This window comes from Euphorbia lathyris, chromosome 10 (genome assembly GCF_963576675.1).
Source record: "Euphorbia lathyris chromosome 10, ddEupLath1.1, whole genome shotgun sequence".
Lineage (NCBI taxonomy): Eukaryota > Viridiplantae > Streptophyta > Magnoliopsida > Malpighiales > Euphorbiaceae > Euphorbia > Euphorbia lathyris.
This window is the reverse complement of record NC_088919.1, coordinates 41893855-41916040: the sequence shown is the minus strand read 5'-3', so window position 1 is coordinate 41916040 and position 22186 is coordinate 41893855. Positions and strand designations below refer to the sequence as shown.

General features: G+C 36.7%; 7 non-coding genes across 7 annotated transcripts; all 7 read left to right on the top strand.

Annotated features, from left to right (window-relative positions):
* Window positions 1-18553: 18553 nt before the first annotated feature.
* On the top strand, window positions 18554-18655 carry LOC136210213 (small nucleolar RNA Z157/R69/R10). Its single transcript, XR_010677922.1, has one exon. It is a non-coding gene; the product is annotated as a small nucleolar RNA Z157/R69/R10 (small nucleolar RNA).
* A 37-nt stretch (window positions 18656-18692) lies between these two features.
* Window positions 18693-18782, top strand: LOC136210219 (small nucleolar RNA R11/Z151). The gene has a single exon (XR_010677928.1). It is a non-coding gene; the product is annotated as a small nucleolar RNA R11/Z151 (small nucleolar RNA).
* Window positions 18783-18855: 73 nt separating this feature from the next.
* Window positions 18856-18967, top strand: LOC136210223 (small nucleolar RNA Z152/R70/R12). Its single transcript, XR_010677932.1, has one exon. It is a non-coding gene; the product is annotated as a small nucleolar RNA Z152/R70/R12 (small nucleolar RNA).
* Window positions 18968-19032: 65 nt separating this feature from the next.
* Window positions 19033-19161, top strand: LOC136210234 (small nucleolar RNA snoR80). Its single transcript, XR_010677942.1, has one exon. It is a non-coding gene; the product is annotated as a small nucleolar RNA snoR80 (small nucleolar RNA).
* Window positions 19162-19181: 20 nt separating this feature from the next.
* On the top strand, window positions 19182-19399 carry LOC136210216 (small nucleolar RNA Z112). Its single transcript, XR_010677925.1, has one exon. It is a non-coding gene; the product is annotated as a small nucleolar RNA Z112 (small nucleolar RNA).
* Window positions 19400-19421: 22 nt separating this feature from the next.
* Window positions 19422-19566, top strand: LOC136210240 (small nucleolar RNA snoR2/U65). The gene has a single exon (XR_010677948.1). It is a non-coding gene; the product is annotated as a small nucleolar RNA snoR2/U65 (small nucleolar RNA).
* Window positions 19567-19592: 26 nt separating this feature from the next.
* Window positions 19593-19681, top strand: LOC136210228 (small nucleolar RNA snoR77Y). Its single transcript, XR_010677936.1, has one exon. It is a non-coding gene; the product is annotated as a small nucleolar RNA snoR77Y (small nucleolar RNA).
* Window positions 19682-22186: the final 2505 nt, after the last annotated feature.

Genomic DNA, 22186 nt, shown 5'->3' with positions numbered 1-22186 from the left:
TATTCCTGAAATGCAGGAGGATGATCCAAGGAACTTCAGACAATTAGATGAGATAATCTGTGTTAACGGTTATCCTAGGTATTGTCATTTAATGTCCATTGTAGAGAAGTGTATGCAACTGGTTTGTGAAATAAAAGGTTGTCAATCATATCTTTTAGTCTAGTGCAAGTGAATATGAATTCTTCTTGGAAGTTGTTTCTTACGGTCTTTAATGTTAATGCATGTACGGGGTGTTTGTTAGAAGGGATATAGGAGGTGGGATAGGGATAAAAAAACATGAGACAAGTTATCTCGTGTTTGTTTGGGAGATAAAAGAGTGAGACACATGAGGGATAAGCCTCTTATCCCTCAAATCCCATACCCAAGAGGGGGTGAGATAAGCTCCTATGATTTTAATAGGATGGAAAAGTCCATGTTATCCCTCAAATTAATGTTATGTAGTTTAAATAAGGTTAAAATAGTAAAAATATATTATTTTATCCCTATCCCACATATCAAACATTGAATAATAATTCTCAACTATCATATTTTTATACTTATCCCAATCATTTATCCATATCCCTTTCTCAACCTTTATCCTTATCCCTATTCCAGTAGAATACCAAACACCCCGCTATTCCAATTAGAGCAGACTCTGTCCTTATTAGACAATAACTACGCTGCTCAAGATGGGAAGTCTATATGTTAGTAATTTAAAGTAACACCGACCTTTCTTCTTTAATTTCTTTTCTTTTCATCTATTTTTTCATTGGATAATGAAATACATAGGAAACCATGGAAAATATAGCATGGATTGCTTGAACTTTTAAGCATATGAACTTTTTGCTATCGACTTCCTTGGAAAATATATCTAAAAAAGTTTCTTCCTATGTGAATGATGGATAGGCATCAATTTAAACATAATTTGACCTGCAATATAAGTACAACCTGCAATTTTCACTATTGCTGCCTTAACAGTTAATTGAGTTTTACCCTATGACATGGCCAGGTAAGTGATGTTGGTCCCTAGTAATTAGTTCCAAGGGGGGGGATAGGAACTAATGTAACTTTTTCGCTTTTAATTATGCTGACTTAATGTTATTTTAAGAGTTTGATAACTCAGCGTGTTGGTCAGCACGGTCGATTGATTTGTCAGACAGTTTTAGTTCTATGCTGACTAAGACTGCTTGACTTGAGAGTTGGGAATTGACACTTGAAAAGGTCAGCTTCCAACTCAGCACTCAGATTTACTCAGTTTCAGTTTTAACAATTTATAAGCTGAGTAAATTTCACAAGGAACACATGCACACATATATATATATATATATATATATATATATATATATATATATATATTGAGAGAAAGAGTTTAGAAGTTACTCAGCACGACTTATCCTGGTTTGGCCTCTCTGCCTACGTCCAGTCCCCAGTTCCTCTTGGGATTTTCAATCCAATACTGAGCTCTTTCAAAGTAGAGCACAAACCCTTTACAAGGCAGTGAGTATGCAAGAGTACGTCCTCTATTCGTCTACTCAGCTCCTACTAAGTACTACAACCCAGCACTTAGATTTTTCTACCACTGAATACTTACAACCAAGTACTCAGCTCAACACTCTCAATATTTCTATTGATTACACACTTGTTCTTTTTTCAAGTAAAGAACACCTTAGATGATTACAAAACAATCAATCTAGCATTTACACAGAGAATAGAAATGTTGGTGTAAGATCTTTTTGTATTTGAGTGCTTTGAAGATTTTCTCTCTTATATTTTTCTTTTGATACTTCGGCAATGATCCAAGGTTCTTGATTGTCTTTTTATAGATGGAAATCTGCATATGGATCATTTGAATTGTTTTAGCCATTAACACCAAAACGGCTCTTTTAGGGAACATCTTCTGGTCAGCTTCAGACTGTTCCGCCATTCCCTTCCTTTGTTTTCTTCAGGCGTCAGGTTTTGTCTTCTTGCATCAGACTTGTCTTTTTGTGCCAGTTGTCTTTTACCAATAATCCATTGACCCATGTTTCTTGGAATTAGTCTTCTGTGTATTTTCGAGGCTTCAATTATTGGTGCAGAAGATTGGCAGACTTTGTCCTTTAGTGAACGGATCCTTCATGCTGTCCTAACTGTCACTCAGCTTCATTCGTTATCTTCGAATGTTCAACTTCCATGCTGAGTTCCTTCTTAGTCAGCTCCATTCTGTTTATTCAATTTTGAAGGAGTCTTCTAATTTAGTCAGCTTCGTTCTGGCAACTTTGAAGAAGACTTCTGAGACTGAGTTCTACTCCACTCAGCTTCTATTCTTTCATGCTGAGTTCCATTCCACTCAGCTTGGCTTATGCTGACTTTTATCCTGTTTAACTTTATATATATTTTTGCACTCAATATTGAACAAACACATCAGTACAATTAAATCAAAGCATTTAAATTTAATTGCCTCTTAATCATGGATGATTTTGTCAAATCAAAATCTTGTGGAAAGGTGTTTCAACAAACTCCCCCATTTTGATGTTGGCAAAATACATAATTATGGAACTCAGTTATAAGTTACCCCATGATTGATTTATTTTTGAAATGACTCCCCCGTAAGGGTTGCACATATTGTCTTTAACTTAATTCTAAACCTTTCAAGATTTAATTGAATTAACCTTAAGACATTTGTGTATACTGACTTAGTTTAACGTTTAGATTTTTCAAGATCTGAGCTAGTTGGATTTAAGTCAGCTTTCAAAAATATAAGAAGTATGTTGTTACTCAGTTTATTACCTAAGTATTTTAGTGTTAATGTATACTGAGTATGTTTTACTTCTTAATTTGTTTGTTCAATTTTATCGATCAGATTGAGGAAATAGTACTTGACATAGATTGAGCAAAAAAACAAAAACATATGAGCATATAAGGAAGGAAGGATTCTATGCTAAGTTCTAAACATTGACTAGACTATATCTAGTTCTTCTTCTTCTTTTCCTTCAGATGGTCAGCTTGATCAGCTTGATATACTCCTTTGCCTTTACCCTTACTTCCTGAGGCATTACCTGCAAGCTGAGTTCCTTCTTGGCTTGTCTCCCCCGTTTTGCCATCATCGGGTGTATAAAGGAAGGTTTCGTTTCTAGCTGCATTGGAGAGGTAATGGGAGTAGCGCTGAAGCCTCTTAGTGCTTTCACCCAAGCCATCAATTACAGGGACACTGTCATCTTGGACATGCCGAGGAACCCGGAGGGAGCTGCTGATCATGCTAAGTAGGCATTCATGTGATTTGCTAAGCCAGGTGAGCGAGCTGGTGATCTGACCAAAAGATTGATGGTACATCTTTAGCAAGGCAGAGTCATAAAACATGCGCTGAGCATTGTTGATGCGCATTGCCTTCATAATTGCTTGGGAAAAGCTCAAGAGTTGACTATTTGAGACTGGATCAACATCCATTTGTGCTTTGTTGATGTTGAGTAAACTTACTGCTTGATAAATAAGATAAGTTTTCTACCCTTTCTTATTCCATTTTTAATTAAAGAAAATTGATAACTTGTGGAAAAATCCTTGATCGGAGCACTTCCCTGTGAGGCGCCGTTGGGATCGGCCGGGGACACTCCGATGCCAAAGTTAGTAATATTCCTGAGAATAAACTGTAAGCACAAAAGTAGAGAACCAGTAAGTGTACCTTTGATCCTAGGAAGCTGGGGTATTTATATAGGTTTTTGTAACCTTCAACATTAATGGGGAAGCAGGTGAAGATTCGTGTCATTACTCGTCTTTAATTGCTATCAATTCTCCATTAATCCCAGTATTTAGCATTGAAACCCTCAGAGTTGAAGTATTTGAACAGTCAAGTCTTTATTCCCCTTTAATGGCTATTAATTGCCATTTAATTGTATTTATTCCCATTCATGGATGGTAATAAAGGCGCCTTTTCGTATTCTTTGATCCGTCAAGGCGTATGTACGCTCTCCTTGAGAGCTATGGCGGGTCTCCGCTACTCGCTCTCATCGGGCGTATCTCGTTATGGTCCACATGGCGTAGCATAATGCTAGAGACTCCTTCCTTTTCCTCATTATTTGCATATTCGCCCCTGCATTAATTATCATTAATTCCACATTAATCATGCATAAATATCTCTTTTAGAATGAATAATGGTTTGCCATTATTTCTATTAATTTTCCCTTATTCCTTATTCAAGAATAATTTGGGTTGTTATCACTGCTTCACTCAGTTGGTCAATTGTGCACTAGGAGGAGGAGGAGACTAATTCACGCGTACTAGTCAGTTCGACAGTTAGCTTGGCAAAGCAGTCTTGTAACTCAGCAGAGGTAGCATACTCAGGATTGCCAGTTGCGCTTGATTTGGACAGTTCTGCAGTTAACTTAGCAAAATGGCCTTGAAGCTCAGTAGAAGTTGCATACCCTGGATTAACTTCTGACGATTATTGGATTTTGCCTTCAAGCGAGTTCAGATGGTTCACCATTGTGAGTACCAATTCAGTCAGCTTTGCTAGTTGGTCTTGGCTTGGTTGCTGAGTTTGAACAGTGGTTATAATACTTACCAGATCCTTGAGTCCTCTTAGTTCATTGAGAAGATGAGTGATGCCAGATAGGTGGGAGGACTCAGCATGAGATGATCTAGTAGCATCAGCTTGAGAAGGGTTCAAATCTTGAAGTAAGGACTGGGCAGAGGCAATGATTCGTCGTCCTGACTCAGTAGCATTCAAGTATTGGAATTTGGCAGCATTTGTCTCAGAGGCTGGAATTGAGCTTGATGGTGGAGGAGTTGGCTGTTTGCCAGATTGATCACCTTGATTGGTGACTAGATTTTGATGCAGATTAGCTTCAGGAGTTGAGTTGTCAACATGCTGAGTTGGAGGTGGAGTTTGGTTAATCATGTTGACCTGCTCATCCTGAGTGGGTGAAGTTGAAGCAGGATTTGTTCCATCTTGAGCAGTTTTTGGATTCTCCGGAGTCTTGGCTTGTTCCTCAATATGAGTAACAGAGGCTTGGTTTTGCACAAGATCCGTTGGAGAAGATTCAGGCTCAGCATCATGAGAAAAATATTTGAACTGAATTTTGGAGAGTTCAGCATCAATATCTTGAGGAGGAGAGTCTGCAAGGAGGTCAATAGCGGGAGTCTTATGGGCTTTCTTCTTGAGCCGCTTGAACTTTGTTTCTTTAGCAGGAGATGGGTTAGCATGAATGTTCTCCTCATCAGTATCAACTATCTCTTCTACCATAGTTGGATGCTCATGTTGCTCAACATGATCCTCAACAGCAATATTTTCTTCTTCCCCAACTCTTTGCTCAGCATCACCCTGAGGTTGCTCAACATCAGCAGGTTCTTCCTGCTCAGTATGGACGTCTTCCTCAACAAAAGTTTCTTTCTCAGCTTCCCTTTCTAGGTCAGTTCCATGACCTTTGGAAGATACAGCCCAATCTAGGGGAGCAGCTTCAACTGTCTTTAAGGTATTAACCTTCTTCCTTTCCATTAAAGGGGATTCCAGGGTTCCCTCTTCTTCATCCTCAGGCTCTTCTGGCCTCTTTCTCTTCTCTGCCAACTCAGCTTTCTCCTTAGCCTGGTCAGCTTTAACTTTTTCTTGAGATACTAGTCTCACTTTCTTTGGGACAGCATTGATGTCTTTGGAGCATGTTTCAATGGCTTTTCTCTTCTTCTTCTTCTTTTCCTTAGGGGACTCAACAGGAGCCACCACTTCTTTCTCAGGCTCATGCTCAGGCACCTCTTCCTGTTCAGCTTCATCATTTTCTTCAACATCTTCAATTTCTTCATATCCTTTCAATGGTTGATTGTATAATAATCCAACCAGCAGAGCTGCTGTGATCTCACTTCCCAAAGTGTCAGTTTCATTTATGGTCTCGATCTGTTTATCTTCGAGGATCTTAGTGATTAAAGAACCCAACCTGAGCTTCTTTCCACTACGTTGAAGAGCCCCAACTAGAAAGACGGGTATGTTAAGTGGAGTGTAGGTCAACATGTGCCATATGAAGCACTGTTCAAAATTGGAGGCAGATGAGGCTGAGTTGAGTTTGGGGAAGATGAAGTTGGTCAGCATGTAGTGAGCCATCTTCTGTTCTTGCCCCATACAGGTGTTGGGTATTTCACTTTTATGATTCTTGGGTTTACAGAACCCCTTGATCTTGTCAAGCTTTTCCTTTGGTACCTTCTCTTTTGTTGTCCTAAATTCTATTCCTTCCTCTGGTAAATTTAGCAAAGTAGCTAGATAGGCAGGGGTTATGGTGATTTTCTGACCTTTGACTGTAGTCTCCAAATAGTCAGCATCCTCTTCATCAACAAACATGTTGGAATAGAACTCTCTGACCAGTCTAGGGTATGTTTTTCCGGCGAGTGAGAAGAGACCGGTCCATTTGTTCTTCTCGATCCAGTCACAGAACGGTTTCTCAGAAGTGACGAATCCTGGAGAGAACCATCTGCATTTCAGAACCTCCAAGTTGTTGACCTTCTTATGGACCTTGATCATGTTCCTTTCTACTGGTTTAGATGAACCGGCGGGGTCAGCTTGAGTGGGTTTGCCAGATGTTGGCCAAGCTGAGTGGTGACGTTAGGGATTTCGTTTTTGCCGGAAGCCATTGTTACAGATGAAGGTTTTAAGGTTTAGGGAGAGAGAAGAATTCGATTTCAGAAGATTTTAAGCGTAAAGAGTAATGAGTGGGGATCCTTCCACTACTTATAGAGTTTTGAGTCATTAATGAACTAGCCGTTTTCATCTTGGGATTTTAATCGACAAAGATTCTGCCATTTATGACAGGTTCGGCGCATGGGTATTCATTATTACTTGCGTTTTTCTAGGTATGATTTGTTACACGTGTCATTGTTTATCGGTGCAAGTGGGCTTTTACTCAGTTTGCTAGGATATGAATCGTTTATGATACTGAGTATTTAATTCTACGTAGATGGATTTTCTATCTCTTAGTAACTCAACATACGTTAATCACACAGCATGTACATCTACTCAGCGTAAGGTGATCATTCAATATGTCTATCTACTCAGCACAGAATATTTACTCAACATTTGTATCTACTCAACATAGACTATTAAGCTCAATGTGCAGTAGTTACTAGATTGATATCAGTCAGCATGACAATCACTCAACATTTATTCAAATACTTAGAATTATTGAAGAGGATTAGACATACCGATAGCTTCCCTTAGTATGTTAAATTGCTCACGAGCCAAAGGCTTGGTGAAGATATCTGCAAGCTGTTCATTTGTTGGCACTTAGGTCAGCTTGATCTCACCCTTTAGTACGTGATCTCTGATGAAGTGATGCCTTATACTGACATGCTTCATCCTGCTGTGTTGGATAGGATTCTTGGATAGATCAATGGCACTTTTGTTGTCACATTTGATCTCTATTGTCTCAGTTCTTACTCCATAATCCTCAAGCTGTTGCTTTATTCATAGGACTTGAGCTACACAGCTTCCAGCAGCAACGTACTCAGCTTCAGTTGTAGATAGAGCAACTGATGACTGCTTCTTGCTGAACCAAGATACTAGACAGCTTCCAAGGAAATGGCATCCTCCTGAAGTACTCTTACGTTCTAGCTTATCCCGTCCATAGTCAGCATCAGTGTATCCTATGAGTGTAAAGTCATTTGAGGCTGGATACCACAAACCTGCATCAACTGAGCTCTGCAAATATCTAAAAATTCTTTTTACAGCAATTAAGTGAGATTCCCTTGGGTCAGCTTGATATCTTGCACAATAACATACTGAGTACTGTATATCAGGTCTACTAGCAGTGAGATAAAGTAAGGAGCCTATCATACCTCGATAAAGTTTACTATCTATTGACTTACTTTTCTCATCTTTGCATAGGACAGTATCAGTACCCATAGGGGTTGATATGGGCTTACAATCTTCCATATCAAATTTCTTTAACATCTCCTTGGTGTACTTGGACTGACTAATGAAGATGTCGTTCTTACCTTGCTTGATCTGAAGTCCAAGGAAGAAGCTGAGTTCTCCCATCATAGACATTTCGAACTCAGTCTGCATCTGTTTGCTAAACTTTTGACACAAGGATTCGTCAGTAGCACCAAATATTATGTCATCTACATAGATTTGTGCAAGTAGGGTATGTTTACCCTTTTTCTTAATGAACAAGGTTGTGTCAGCTTTTCCTCTGACATAATTCCTGGTCAGCAGGAAGTTGGTCAACCTTTCATACCAAGCTCTTGGAGCTTGCTTCAGGCCATATAAGGCCTTCTTGAGTTTATAAACATGGTTTGGAAATTTTGGATCTTCAAAACCGGGAGGTTGATTAACATATACCTCTTCGTTTATAAAACCATTAAGAAATGCACTTTTAACATCCATTTGATACAATTTAAAATTCATGAAACTAGCATATGCACACAATATACGTATAGCTTCTAACCTAGCAACTGGTGCAAAGGTTTCACCGTAATCAATGCCCTCTTGCTGACTATAGCCTTGGGCTACAAGTCGAGCTTTGTTCCTAATTACATTTCCATGCTCATCTAGTTTGTTTCTAAAAACCCACTTAGTTCCTATGGATTTTTGATTCCTAGGTTTAGGTACTAAATCCCATACCTCATTTCTCGTGAATTGGTCAAGCTCTTCTTGCATAGCATTGATCCAATACTCATCATGCTCAGCATCAGCAAAGTTCTTTGGTTCATGAATTGATACGAAAGCAACGTTGCTAAGGAATTTCCTAAGCCGGTCTCTAGTCATTACTTTGTTGTTTGCATCATCAAGGATGGACTTTTCTGAATGTCCTCTTGGAATTTTTATCTCCTTGGGTAATGTTGAGTTGTTTGGAACAGGTGTTTCTACAATCTCTGCAGGGACAGATTGGTCAGCAAAGGTAATTTCAGTTTCGATTTTACCTTTGGTCAGCTCTTGTGCTGATGGCTCAGCACCTCCACTTTGGTCAGTATGAGCTGAGTACGGCTCGTCCTCCATGGGTTGAGTTGTCTTACCTGCAGGGTCAGTTTCATCGAAATCTACATGGACTGACTCTTCTACAACTTGAGTTCTTTTATTATAAATTCTATATGCTTTGCTGTTTGTTGAGTACCCTAAAAAGATTGCTTCATCAGCTTTGGCATCAAACTTTGCCAAATTATCCTTAGTGTTGAGTATAAAACATTTACACCCAAAGGCACGAAAGTATCCAATATTGGGCTTTCGTCCTTTCCAAAGTGCATAAGGGGTTTTCTTTAATATAGGTCTTGCCAATGCCCTATTCAATATATAACATGCTGTATTGACAGCTTCTCCCCAAAAATACTTTGGAAGCCTACTTTCACTCACCATTGTCCTAGCAATTTCTACTATTGTCCTATTCTTCCTTTCAACAACTCCATTCTGTTGAGGAGTTCTAGGGGCAGAGAAATTATGGTCAATACCATTAGTTTCACAGAATTCATCAAACATTTGGTTTTTGAATTCTCCACCATTATCACTTCTAATGTGAGCTACTCTTAGGTCTTTGTCATTTTCAAGCTTTTTCACTAATGTAGTAAACATCTCAAATGTCTCATCTTTGCTGCTCAGCAAGATGACCCAAGTATACCTAGAGAAATCATCTACAATAACTAAGGAAAATTTCTTACCTCCCATGCTGAGTGGCTGGATAGGTCCGAAAAGATCCAAATGTAGTAATTCCAATGGTCTTTTGGTTGAGACAACCTTTTTGCTATGAAAAGATTTTTTGGTTTGTTTACCTTGCTGACAAGCATTACAAAGTTGATCTTTTTCATACTTTAATTTGGGTAATCCCTCAACTAATTGTTTTCTAGCTAGTTTGGCAAGGAGGTCCATGCTGACATGCCCAAGTCTCCTATGCCATAGCCAGGAGTTGTCCTCTTTAGACACTAAGCATATACTTTTTGAAAATTGTTTTTCCAAACTCAACATGTAAACATTTTCTACACGAGGGGCTGTTAAAATCAAATCATTTGTTTTTCCCTCGAGTATTTGACACTTAGTATCATCAAATATAACCTTTCTTCCACTCTTGCAAAGCTGAGCTACACTTAGAAGATTATATTTGAGACCTTTAACTAAGGAGACTGACTCAATTTTAGGGTTACCTCCGATAGTTCATGAGCCAACTATCTTGCCCTTCTTGTTGTCTCCAAAGCTTACACTACCTCCTCGTTTAAGCTCTAGTGTGATGAATTGTGTTTCATCACCTGTCATGTGCCTTGAGCATGCGCTGTCTATATACCAAAGTTTTGATTTTTCCACGCATGTCAAGCTGACCTGCATTTTAAACTATTCATTTTTAGGTACCCAATTCTTTTTGGGTCCTTTCTTGTTAGTATAAACAGATGCAGAGTCATATTTTAGTTTGTGACGACATACTTTTGTAGTATGGCCACTTTTGCCACAAAAGCCACACTGAGTTACCCTTTGAGGGTGATGTTGAGTGTGGTCAGCATTGTTGTGCTGAGCATGCCAGCATACCTTGGTAGTATGACCTTTCTTACCACAGAAGTCACATTGGACAGTCTGTTTGTTATGCCAGCACACAGCTTTTGTGTGTCCTTTCTTCCCACAGCAGCTACATTGAGTAAACTGTTTATGATGACCAGTACCTGAGTACTCAGTATGGGATTTATTCTTAGTTGTACCTTTTATTTGGTTCTGTAAGGTGGTGACGTCCTTCTTCAGTTTCTTTGAATCTGATTGGACTTCCAAGACAAACTTGTGCATAACTTCTATGTTGCTATGTAATGTTGAGTTGTCTTGGAGGAGATATCGAAGATCACTCAGCTTGACCTCCTCAATCTCGTCGCAGCGCCTGCTGAGTGCCTTAATCTTTTTGTTACACTTCTTAGTTAGTGCATATAAGTCACTCAGGGCATTTACCATTTCGTTTCTAAGCAAAAGTAAGGATGTTACCTCATTGTTGTTTTCCTCCTGTTCAGAATCTCCAGAGAGGTAAGCTTGCTCAGATTGAGATTGGTCAGCTCCATCATCTGCCATGAAACATATGTTGGCTGTTTCATTTTGCTCAGCTTCAGATGATGTCAACTCATCACTGTCACTCCACGTGGCCACCATTGCCTTTTTGCTTCCATTCTTATCTTTCTTCAGATTAGGACAACTTGACTTAATATGCCCAGTTTGATGGCACATATAACATGTGACAGGCTTGGAGCTGTCCTTTTTGTATCTGGTGTCACTGGGCTCAGCTTTATATCTGTCTCCTCTCTTGTATGGCCGCTTACTATTTCTTTCATTTCTTCTGAACAGTTTTTTCATTTTTCTAGTAAACATGGCCATTTCCTCATCATCAGTTGACTCAGCTTCTGTGGAGTCAGCTTTCATTACTAGTGATTTCTGTTTCTTGTCCTCAGATTTTTCTTTAGCTTCAAAGTTTTTCATGGAAATTTCATGGGTCAGCAAGGAACCGATCAGCTCATCATATTTGTATGTGGTCAGGTCCTGAGCTTCCTCTATGGCTGTCTTCTTGGCTTGCCAGCTTTTGGGAAGACTTCGTAAGATCTTCTTCACTTGTTCTTCTTCAGTGAAATTCTTACCGAGTCTTTTAAGCTCATTTATTATGTTGGTGAACCTGGCATTCATTACTGAGATGTCCTCATTGTCAGTCATCTCGAACAGCTCATACAATCGCATGTGTTGGTTCACTTTGGATTCCTTGACCTTGCTGGTGCCTTCATAAGTTACTTCCAGCTTCTTCCAGATCTCCTGTGCTGACTCACAACCTGAAATCTTATTGTATTCTACAGCATCTAGAGCACAGTGAAGCATATTGATAGCCGAAGCATTATTTTGTAATTTTCTGAGGTCATCCTCTGTCCACTCAGCTTCACTTTTAACAATTTTCTCATTGTTAACAGTTTTGTATAGCACATGTGGACCTTGAACAATTGCAAGCCATGCACTCATGTTTGTGGCTTGAATAAAGTTCTTCATCCTATTCTTCCAGAATGTATAATTTGACCTAAAGAATAGGGGAGGTCTAGTGATTGATAACCCCTTAGGGAGTATCTATGTTGTTTGGTTTCCTGGAAGGAAACGAGTGCTATTCTCACCCATTTTTCGGGATCAGCTCAAGATTGTTAGATCTTTGAGTAGTGAGCTTAGGCTCTGATACCACTTGTTGGTCCCTAGTAATTAGTTTCAAGGGGGGGATAGGAACTAATGTAACTTTTTCGCTTTTAATTATGCTGACTTAATGTTATTTTAAGAGTTTGATAACTCAGCGTGTTGGTCAGCACGGCCGATTGATTTGTCAGACAATTTTAGTTCTATGCTGACTAAGACTGCTTGACTTGAGAGTTGGGAATTGACACTTGAAAATGTCAGCTTCCAACTCAGCACTCAGATTTACTCAGTTTCAGTTTTAACAATTTATAAGCTGAGTAAATTTCACAAGCAACACATGCACACACACATATATATATATATATTGAGAGAAAGAGTTTAGAAGTTACTCAGCACGACTTATCCTAGTTCGGCCTCTCTGCCTACGTCCAGTCCCCAGTTCCTCCTAGGATTTTCAATCCAATACTGAGCTCTTTCAAGGTAGAGCACAAACCCTTTACAAGGCAGTGAGTATGCAAGAGTACGTCCTCTATTCGTCTACTCAGCTCCTACTAAGTACTACAACCCAACACTTAGATTCTTCTACCACTGAATACTTACAACCAAGTACTCAGCTCAACACTCTCAATATTTCTATTGATTACACACTTGTTCTTTTTTCAAGTAAAGAACACCTTAGATGATTACAAAACAATCAATCTAGCATTTACACAGAGAATAGAAATGTTGGTGTAAGATCTTTTTGTATTTGAGTGCTTTGAAGATTTTCTCTCTTGTATTTTTCTTTTGATACTTCGGCAATGATCCAAGGTTCTTGATTGTCTTTTTATAGATGGAAATCTGCAGATGGATCATTTGAATTGTTTTAGCCGTTAACACCAAAACGGCTCTTTTAGGGAACATCTTATAGTCAGCTTCAGACTGTTCCACCATTCCCTTCCTCTGTTTTCTTCAGGCATCAGGTTTTGTCTTCTTGCATCAGACTTGTCTTTTTGTGCCAGTTGTCTTTTACCAATAATCCATTGACCCATGTTTCTTGGAATTAGTCTTCTGTGTATTTTCGAGGCTTCAATTATTGGTGCAGAAGATTGGCAGACTTTGTCCTTTAGTGAACGAATCATTCATGCTGTCCTGACTGTCACTTAACTCCATTCGTTATCTTCGAATGTTCAACTTCTATGCTGAGTTCCTTCTTAGTCAGCTCCGTTATGTTTATTCAATTTTGAAGGATTAGTCAGCTTCGTTCTGGCAACTTTGAAGAAGACTTTTGAGACTGAGTTCTACTCCACTCAGCTTCTATTCTTTCATGCTGAGTTCCATTCCACTCAGCTTGGCTTATGCTGACTTTTGTCCTGTTTAACTTTATATATATTTTTGGCACTCAATATTGAACAAACACATCAGTACAATTAAATCAAAGCATTTAAATTTAATTGTCTTTTAATCATGGATGATTTTGTCAAATCAAAATCTTGTGGAAAGGTGTTTCAACAAGTGAGACTTGTAATCTTTTACTATATCCTTATTCTATAGGTGTAGCAACCATAAGGGAGTATTGGAGAATGTCCGACATAAGTCATAAGGAATGAAAAAGAGTTCCTAGTTTGGCCATTTTATACCAAGTAACCTATCACAAAAAGACTTTATAGCAATCACTGCTCTGTTCTTTTATTGCTTATTGAAATGTCAATCATATATCCTTAAGTTCACTCCTTGTTCGAATTCCACATGCGAGTGTATTTTTTATAGCCATCATTAAAGTCGACTCTACTTACTACATGCTTTCCTTGTAATAAAGGGTTATATGCATATATTGGTGTCAATGTGTTGAGAATGATCCTTTATTTTGATGAATTTTTCTTTCTACTCATAGCTTACTAATAAAACTTTAGGGTAAATTACACCCCTGGGCACTGAACTATACCCATTTTCATATTGTGGCCACTGAACTTCAATTCTTCCATGTATGGCCATTGAACTTTACACTTTGTTACACCGGTGGCCACTGTCACTGTTGACCACCATTTTTCCACCTTGACTCCCTTTTTAACTGGATGTCTCTCTCCTTCCCCTTTCTCAATTATTTTATACCCATTTTACCCTTACTAAAAATCATCTCTATCTCAAAAGGAGAATCAGAAGTAGAAATCCTACGATTGGTAGTGTGGAATAGATAAAATAATGAATTGGTAATTGAAGCGAGAGAGGAAGCAAGCTGGTGAAATTTGAGACACAATAGCTAGGAAATCCGGCGAGCGCTACGAGTATGGCCTTTCTGAATGATTGGATCAGGAGCAGAGGGGCTCTAGATCTCGACGGTAAGCAAGGCATTGTCAGAGTTGTCTAGAAATTCACATTGTTTGTTCCACCATTCCTGAAATTCTTGATTTTGTGATGGACTCTTAAGAAATGTAAAGATAAACAAAACATATTTAAATTTTTAAAAAAGTTATTTAGTTTTGTTTATCAGATCCCTGCCGACGATGAATGCATGGTGATAGAGCGAGATGAAAGGGTTAAGCTAAATATAGAAAGTGATATTAACCAATTTTGAGCAGAGGTTGATTTCTCTCATTTATGATGTTTTTCTTCTGTTGGGGTTTAGTGTCCTATAGACAATTGTTCTAGGATACAAACTTAATGTAAATGAATTATTCTTTATATCATTTGTTTTAATGAGATATATGTTTTATAACTATATAAAGGCAATCCCTTGTAAGCACTAAATAAAGTCTAATAAAAGGAAATCTGTAAGTTTGTTTAAAGTGATTATAAAGTGTTCATACAAGCATGAAGTGAGACAAAACTTTATAATAAACTAATAAACTTAAAACCACCCCAAGTCAAGTGATATGTTTAGGATTGATATATCACTGTTGAGACTTGTATGTAACAATGTCTTCTGTCCGACAGAAAGCTGATCTCACAAGCTTCATATATACAGATATCTGGACAGTTACATAGATCCGGTGAAACGTCGTTCATTAGGATTGGGGATCCGATTTGAGATAACAGGATGGGTAGATTCATCCTTGTCACCTGTTCATCTCATTGGTATTAATAGGTATAACTAATCCTCAGACTCAAAGGAATGTTAATTGGTCATCCTGAATTACTGAATGTGAGACTTTGATCCTGCTATCCCACGATCCTTAACAGAGATGACTCTGGGGTGTGAACGGCAAAGGTTGGTTGTCACAAGAGGTAATATCAGGGTAGTTATACATTGGATTGAGCATTTATCACTCCCGATTAATGGGAGATACATCCAAGGATCGCTTGTGGAAGACTCGACTCTAAATCCTTGCAAGGTGATAGCTTAAGAGTAAGAAATACAGATTTCACTTAACCTATCTATTTGAGTTGACTCGGCCTATACAAGTAAAATGAACGCCTCGCTATATGTGACTTGACTTCACCCATAGTCATAAGATTCAGTTCAAGGATGTAGTTGATAAAGGATCGAATTATACTGTAACTAATACGGAAAGGTTAACGACAGAATCAACCTGTCTTCTTAACGGACTCTGGGGGAATGATTACAGACTTGCCAATAACATACTCAGTACATCATTCCGTTATGCAAGGATTAAATATAATTCTTGAAGAAATTAATTTAATAGTTGCATACGGCCAGAAGTAGTAAGAACCTAATGGATCACACATAAGACTTGGAACCAAAAGAGAGATGGATGTTATTAATTGATGGAAGCCCAATTGAGCCCAGTAAGGCCCATTTAAATAGAGGGGGCCGAAATTTATATATAATAAATAAGGAATTATTTTAATTCCATTAATCCTAATTTGATTAGGTTTGTGAATTAAATTAATTAAGAGATAATTAAGTTAGGAGTTTTAATTAGATTAATATACTCCTATTATTATCCAATTAGGTTATTTATTATTATCCTAGATATATTAGATATATAATGAGATAATAATTGGGAATCCTATTCCGAATTGAATTCCTATTAAGTAACCTATTCCTATCTAACTAGAGTTTAGATACAAGTGATTATATATACCCCCCCTACTACATGAATTTCGACTAAGCTCCCTAATCCCCCCTTTGTGATTTTCGAAATTTCAAGTTAGAGAGAGAAAGAGAATTCGACTCCCCTAGTTCGTGGACAAGAATTCATACGGCTTCCATCGATCGATTAATTTCATCTATCTTATTTTTCTCTAATCTTGTGTTGGTTAATTAGAGGCAATCTATTTTGATTGCATCTCATACGGTTGATTCTAACTTAACCTCGCCGTATTTTACTTCGTGCTTGGGAACTCGGAGAAGAGTTGTGGACGCTTCATTAACAACGGTAGATTGTTCTTCAAAAGGTATTTCTTCTTATCCCTCTTTATATGAAATAACGATTAACGGATCCTATGGTTAAAAGGAAGTAGGCTAATTTTTTTATATTTCTGCTGCTATACCTTAGCCTAATTTTCCTTCATCTTCGTGTGTTTTTCTTTCTATTTTAAATCAGTTGTTCAACGAATCGTAATCATTTGATATTTGTGTAGACGGTGATGAAACAGTATGTGTGATTTCAAGCGATCATTTTTTAGATCGCAAGTTAAGGAGAGAGAGAGAGAATCTAGACAGGGCTGGGAAGATGATACTAAATATTGTTGCTTTAGTTGTTTTGAATTACTTGTTGATACTTGAATGATGTTAGAGAAAGAAATGATAGAGATATGTACTTTTCTTAAAGAGAGAAATGATATATGAAGATGGTGAAGGAAGAGAAGGGTAAAATTGCTATAAAATCTTTGAGAAAGAATGGATGAGAGAGATAACTGGTTAAAAGTGGGGTCAAAGGTGGAAAATGGTGGTCAACATTGACAGTGGCTACCGGTGTAACAAAGTGTAAAGTTCAATGGTCATACTGGGAAGAATTGAAGTTCAGTGGCCACAATATGAAAATGGATATAGTTCAATGGCCATGGGCGTAATTTACCCTAAAACTTTATATGCGTAACCATTCCTAGAGTTCATATGAAGGAAATGCCACATTTTTCCACCGCAAATGCAAGAAAAGATATGGAAAATCCTTACTTATCACTAATTTACATATGTTACTTTTGCCGTAGCTGATGCTGTCACAATATTAGGATGATGTCCAAATTATTAGCAAGATCGGAAAAACTTAACTCCCATGGTTACATATTGATATCGTTGCTCTATCAAAAGGTGGTTATGGTTAGTATTTCTAATCAGGGGTGTACAATGAATTAATTTTTTGTATTTGGGTTACAATCCAACCCAACCCAATAAAAGAAATAGTTCTTGGGTTGGTGGTTAAAACCAACCCAACCCATTAAGTATTAAAACCCAATATATTGGGTTGGATTGATTGTTCATTCAAATAATTTCAAAATGTAAATTTATAGCTATTAAACATTGGACTAAATTAATGAACTTTCAAATACTTGTACCAAAATAGAAGGTAACTGACATAAAATTTTAAGTTAATTTAAAAAAAAACACTAATGTAGTTTCATATTTTTACAGATCGGTACATGTGATTTTTTGCTCCAAAACAAACGACTTGACACTTTTAAAATAAAAATGTATTTTCAAGATTTTTTTATCACTTTTTTGACTTTTTTCAGTGACTTGTTGACCCCGCTTCTTTATTTTCATGGAATTCCAAATTTTTAGAATTTTTTGGAATTTCATATTTTTGAAAAGAATTTAGAATTCCATATACATGAATTCCAGAATTTCTGAAGTTTGAATTCTAAAATTTATGGAATTCCAGAATTTCTAAAATTCGATTCCATAATTTTTGAAACTAAATATTTAGAATTCCAGAAATCCTAAAATTTCAGAATTTCTAAAATTTAAGAAATCTAGAACTCCAAAATCTGAAATTTGATAAAATTCTAGGATTCTGGAATGCCAAATTTTTTAAAATTCCAGAAATCTAAAAACTTTAGAATTATTGAAATTTCAGAATTTCTGAAATTTAAAAAATTTGGTATTCAGAAAATTGAAATTGCAGAAAAGCTGGAATTCTATAATTTCTAAAATTCTAGATAATGAAAAAAAAGAAAGAAATAAGAAGAAATTGTACTGATCTATGAAAACATGAAACGAAAAGGTTTTTAGAAAAAAAAAAATCACAAGTACTGATTTATAAAAACATGAAACCATATGTTTTGAGATAAATCTCAAACTCAATTCTTTTATGTTTAGGTTTTTACGGATTCGGACTGGATCGGATTAAATGCTAAATATATTCAGACCCAACCTATTAAAGACGGGCTTAAACAGATTGGACGGGCGAATGGTCACAACAACAAGTCTACACAGCGATTATCAGTAGGTCTAGGTATTATTCCTCTCTCACCTCACCATAAAGAAAAATGTTTTATCTAATAGTCGTGCGGCTATATATATCAACCTTTCCCCCCTGACCTTGGCACTCCGCGTCCTCTTTCCTTTCCTTCTCTTCCATTTCGAATCAACGAATTCTCTGTTATGACGATAGGTGCAGAGGAAGAAATAGTGCGGTGATGAAGCAATTATTCGTGGACTAGAGTTTCTGATCTGAGACTCTTCTTCTCAGAATTTGAAGATTAACCCTTGGCTGTCTGAGCACACTTCTTCTCTTTCCTTCTTTTTGTTGTTCAATCTTAGATCTGGCTTATGATGATAATTTTATTATCTTAGCGGATTTCAGTGAGATAAATTTATTTGTCCATGATCTGATTGTTACACACACTGAAGCCTACTAGAAATTTGATTTTCACTTTGTTTTTCAATTTGATTGAATGAAATCCAACTTTTCTTTTTTAGATCTGGATTTGCTGTGATGAGGTTAAGCACTTAATTGTGTGGCGGGTAGTGGATGAATGCCGGTTTTGGTGTTCACCGTGAACCCTCTTTATTAACGACTTCTCCTTCCACTGAGCCCTAATCCACTTCTTAGTCCAATTTTTATTTCAATTTTGAATCACAATCAGATAGATTGGCGCCCATTACCAATTCTGGGGGATAAATAGTTCCTCTCGGTATAATGGCACGGGTGCTATAGCTTTAAATGTGGTTTATCCTGATTTTTGGCGTTTGTTATCCATGTCATCTAATCCTGGAAACGCCACAGAAATTCTGTTTTTATAAATTCATGTCATCCCAATGAGGAAGAAATCCCTTAAGATAGGAAGTGCCGTATGACACTTTAATGCACGGCTGCTATTCTTTTCCGCATTTCCAATCCTCCAATTACCCTATATCCAATCTGATTCGGATTTGTTCCGTTTTCAGATTGGATTAGGTTATTTGGCAGGGGAGGTGCGGGATTTGGTGTGGCGCTGTGTGGGTGATTTGAAACGGGTCTCTCGAGGGTTGTTTAATTTGTATTGAATTGAAGGACCGATGCCACGTCCCCGGTAGCCCTGTTGCAGTGACCGGTGATGCTACATTGGTCCGATATAAATTTCATGTTTCGCTTCCTGATAGGAATCTGTGGAAGTGATTCCAGTCGATCCACAGAGCCATTAAAGCGATTACATTTATGATATTTTGGGTGTGAAATGAATGAAGCCGATGATGATTTCTTTTGTTTAGTTGGAATTACCGGCTGAATTTAATATTGATGTCAATTTTAGACTGGCTTTCTGAGGCTTCTTCTACCTATTTTTGGATGTGTAGTTGTTTTTTGAAATTAAATTATGAGCAAGATGTTAAATTAGTCTAGTGTTGACAAGTAATAAGCTGGATGAATAGTTTGATATAATATGATAGTATACAAAAAGTACTTAAAATGAAATACTCAATTATCTAATGTCACTGAGTTCCATTATAATCAAGAGCCAGTTTGTTTTTTTACCTTTTTTTTTTTTTTTATATAGCTGTTGTTTGCTGGGTTTGTTTTTGCTTTTTAGAGGTGGTTTGTTCTTTAAACAAGAGATGTTGAACTGTATATTAAATTTGAAAAACACTCGGTACAAACCCTCAGAAAAATGATATAGCCTACATTTTCAAGGTTGGAACTACAGATTTTGAATTAATATCCAGGAACTTTGAGATAGATTAAGAAGGAAAATTAGATAAGTAGAGAGGAAGAACAACAGAGAGTTAAGGGAAAGAAGTTGTACTAATACAACAAGAAAGAATGACAATGAATCTTCTCTTTGTTATGTTCTTCCTTGATTTTTGGGATGAATCTTTTCTCTAAATCATTGGATCAGTTCACATGGATGTTGTATGTCTATGGATTGTTAATATTACGATTGCTTCAATCCTATGCATTTTGATTACATTTGGTTTTTGCACTAATCAGTTTCATCCTCATTGTTACCATCAGCTGCTTTGTTTTGTTGATCAGCTTCATTTGTGTAGACTTCAACACATTAGCTGAATTCAATACAAATGAAGTTTATTATCAAAACAAAGCAAATGATGGTAACAATGTTGATTAAGCTGATGAGCAAAAAGCTAAATATAGTTATGATGAATAGAATTGCAGCAATAGTTAAGAAAAGATTAATTTCTGGATTTAAGGCCCTACATTTTCATTTTCTCACTTTTGTGATTCTTTCTGTAAAACTGTACTTTTCATTTTCTCACTTTTGTGTGAGCTAATAGTCTATTTATAATCATAGAACATCAAAGCCATTAATTCTAACATTGTTGCTGCAAATACTTATGCACCTAAATCAATCCAAGGACAAGAAACAATAGATTGCCTATGCGCAATTACTGTGGAAAAGAATAGCACATATTGCTATAAGAAAAATAAAATTTCTTCTGGAATACAAATCCAAATATCGTAAGCATGTAGTTAAAACAAGTTAGGTGCAAGCAAATATTGAGGCAGACTATTAAGCTTTTCAGCATGAATATCAAATTATCAATCAAAGGCGATATTGTTAACTAATTGAGGCTATATTGTTCAATTAAGCATGATGATATATACATTAAGGATATTTCGAAAAAGTTAATTTTGAAAATGTTTAACTTGATATGAGGTGTATAAGCTAGTCTCTCAATTGTATCAGTTTTATAATTTACTCTATATTTTTATACAAATACAAACTATAAACTTGAATAACAAAATATAACTTTAAATATATGAAATTTCCTTTTTAAATTTTATATGAAATGATAGAAAAAGTTTGAATATACTATAATTATATTTCATTTTCATTGTGAATTTATATTATAATTATTGTCTAACTATTCTCATTAGCAAATTGAATATACTAAGTATTAGTAACTTAGAAAAATAAAAATGGGGCGGATATCCTCATAGGGATAACGTTACTCGCTAAGGCACAAATGGATAAAAATCTATCTTCAATTATCTTAATAATAATGAGGATGTGAATGAGTATGGAATAACTCGTCTTATCTCCAACTAGTACCATTGACAAGCCTAGTCATCACTCTTACCCCACACCTGTAGCAACCCCCTTTAGCAGCACCTTCTTCTCATTGCAATAACATTGCACGCTTAGCGGCACTAGAACCTAATGACTTTATGTAAAAAAACTCAAAAGCGCTCTAGAATAGTTCGACATTCTTGTGCAACAATAGGCAACAAACAGAATAAAGTCTTTTTTTCCAAGAGAATTTGATTTGATTGCATAAATACAATCATAAATTCATTGGTGTATTTGTGATTAATGATAATTCACAGGCTTTTATGGGTATCTTTAACATGAGCTTGATCCTGTATACAAGGGGAGAGAATTTTTCCCTTTAATTTGGGACAAAAGTCGTCCCCTTTTCATATGGACGACTGTCTCTTTATTTAGAGATAAAAAAAAGTCGTCTCCTAAAAAAAGGGACAAAAGTCGTCTCCTATGTATGGGATGATAGTCATCCCTTTATTTAGATATAACAAATCGTCCCTTAAGAATTGGGACAAAAGTTGTGTTCTTTGCATGGAGATGATAGTTGTCTCTTTTCATTAGAGGCAAAAAAAAAAGGGATTAAAGTGCAAAAATACTCTTAACGTTTTGGGTCAAGAGCAATTTTATCCCTAACGTCTAAAATGGTGCAATTTTACCCCTAACATTGGAAGCCAATAGCAATTTTATCCTTAGCGTTGATAAATTGGATCAATTTCAGACACTATTAAAAAACACATATATTTTTATTCCTTATTCGGCACCAATTGAATGATTTCA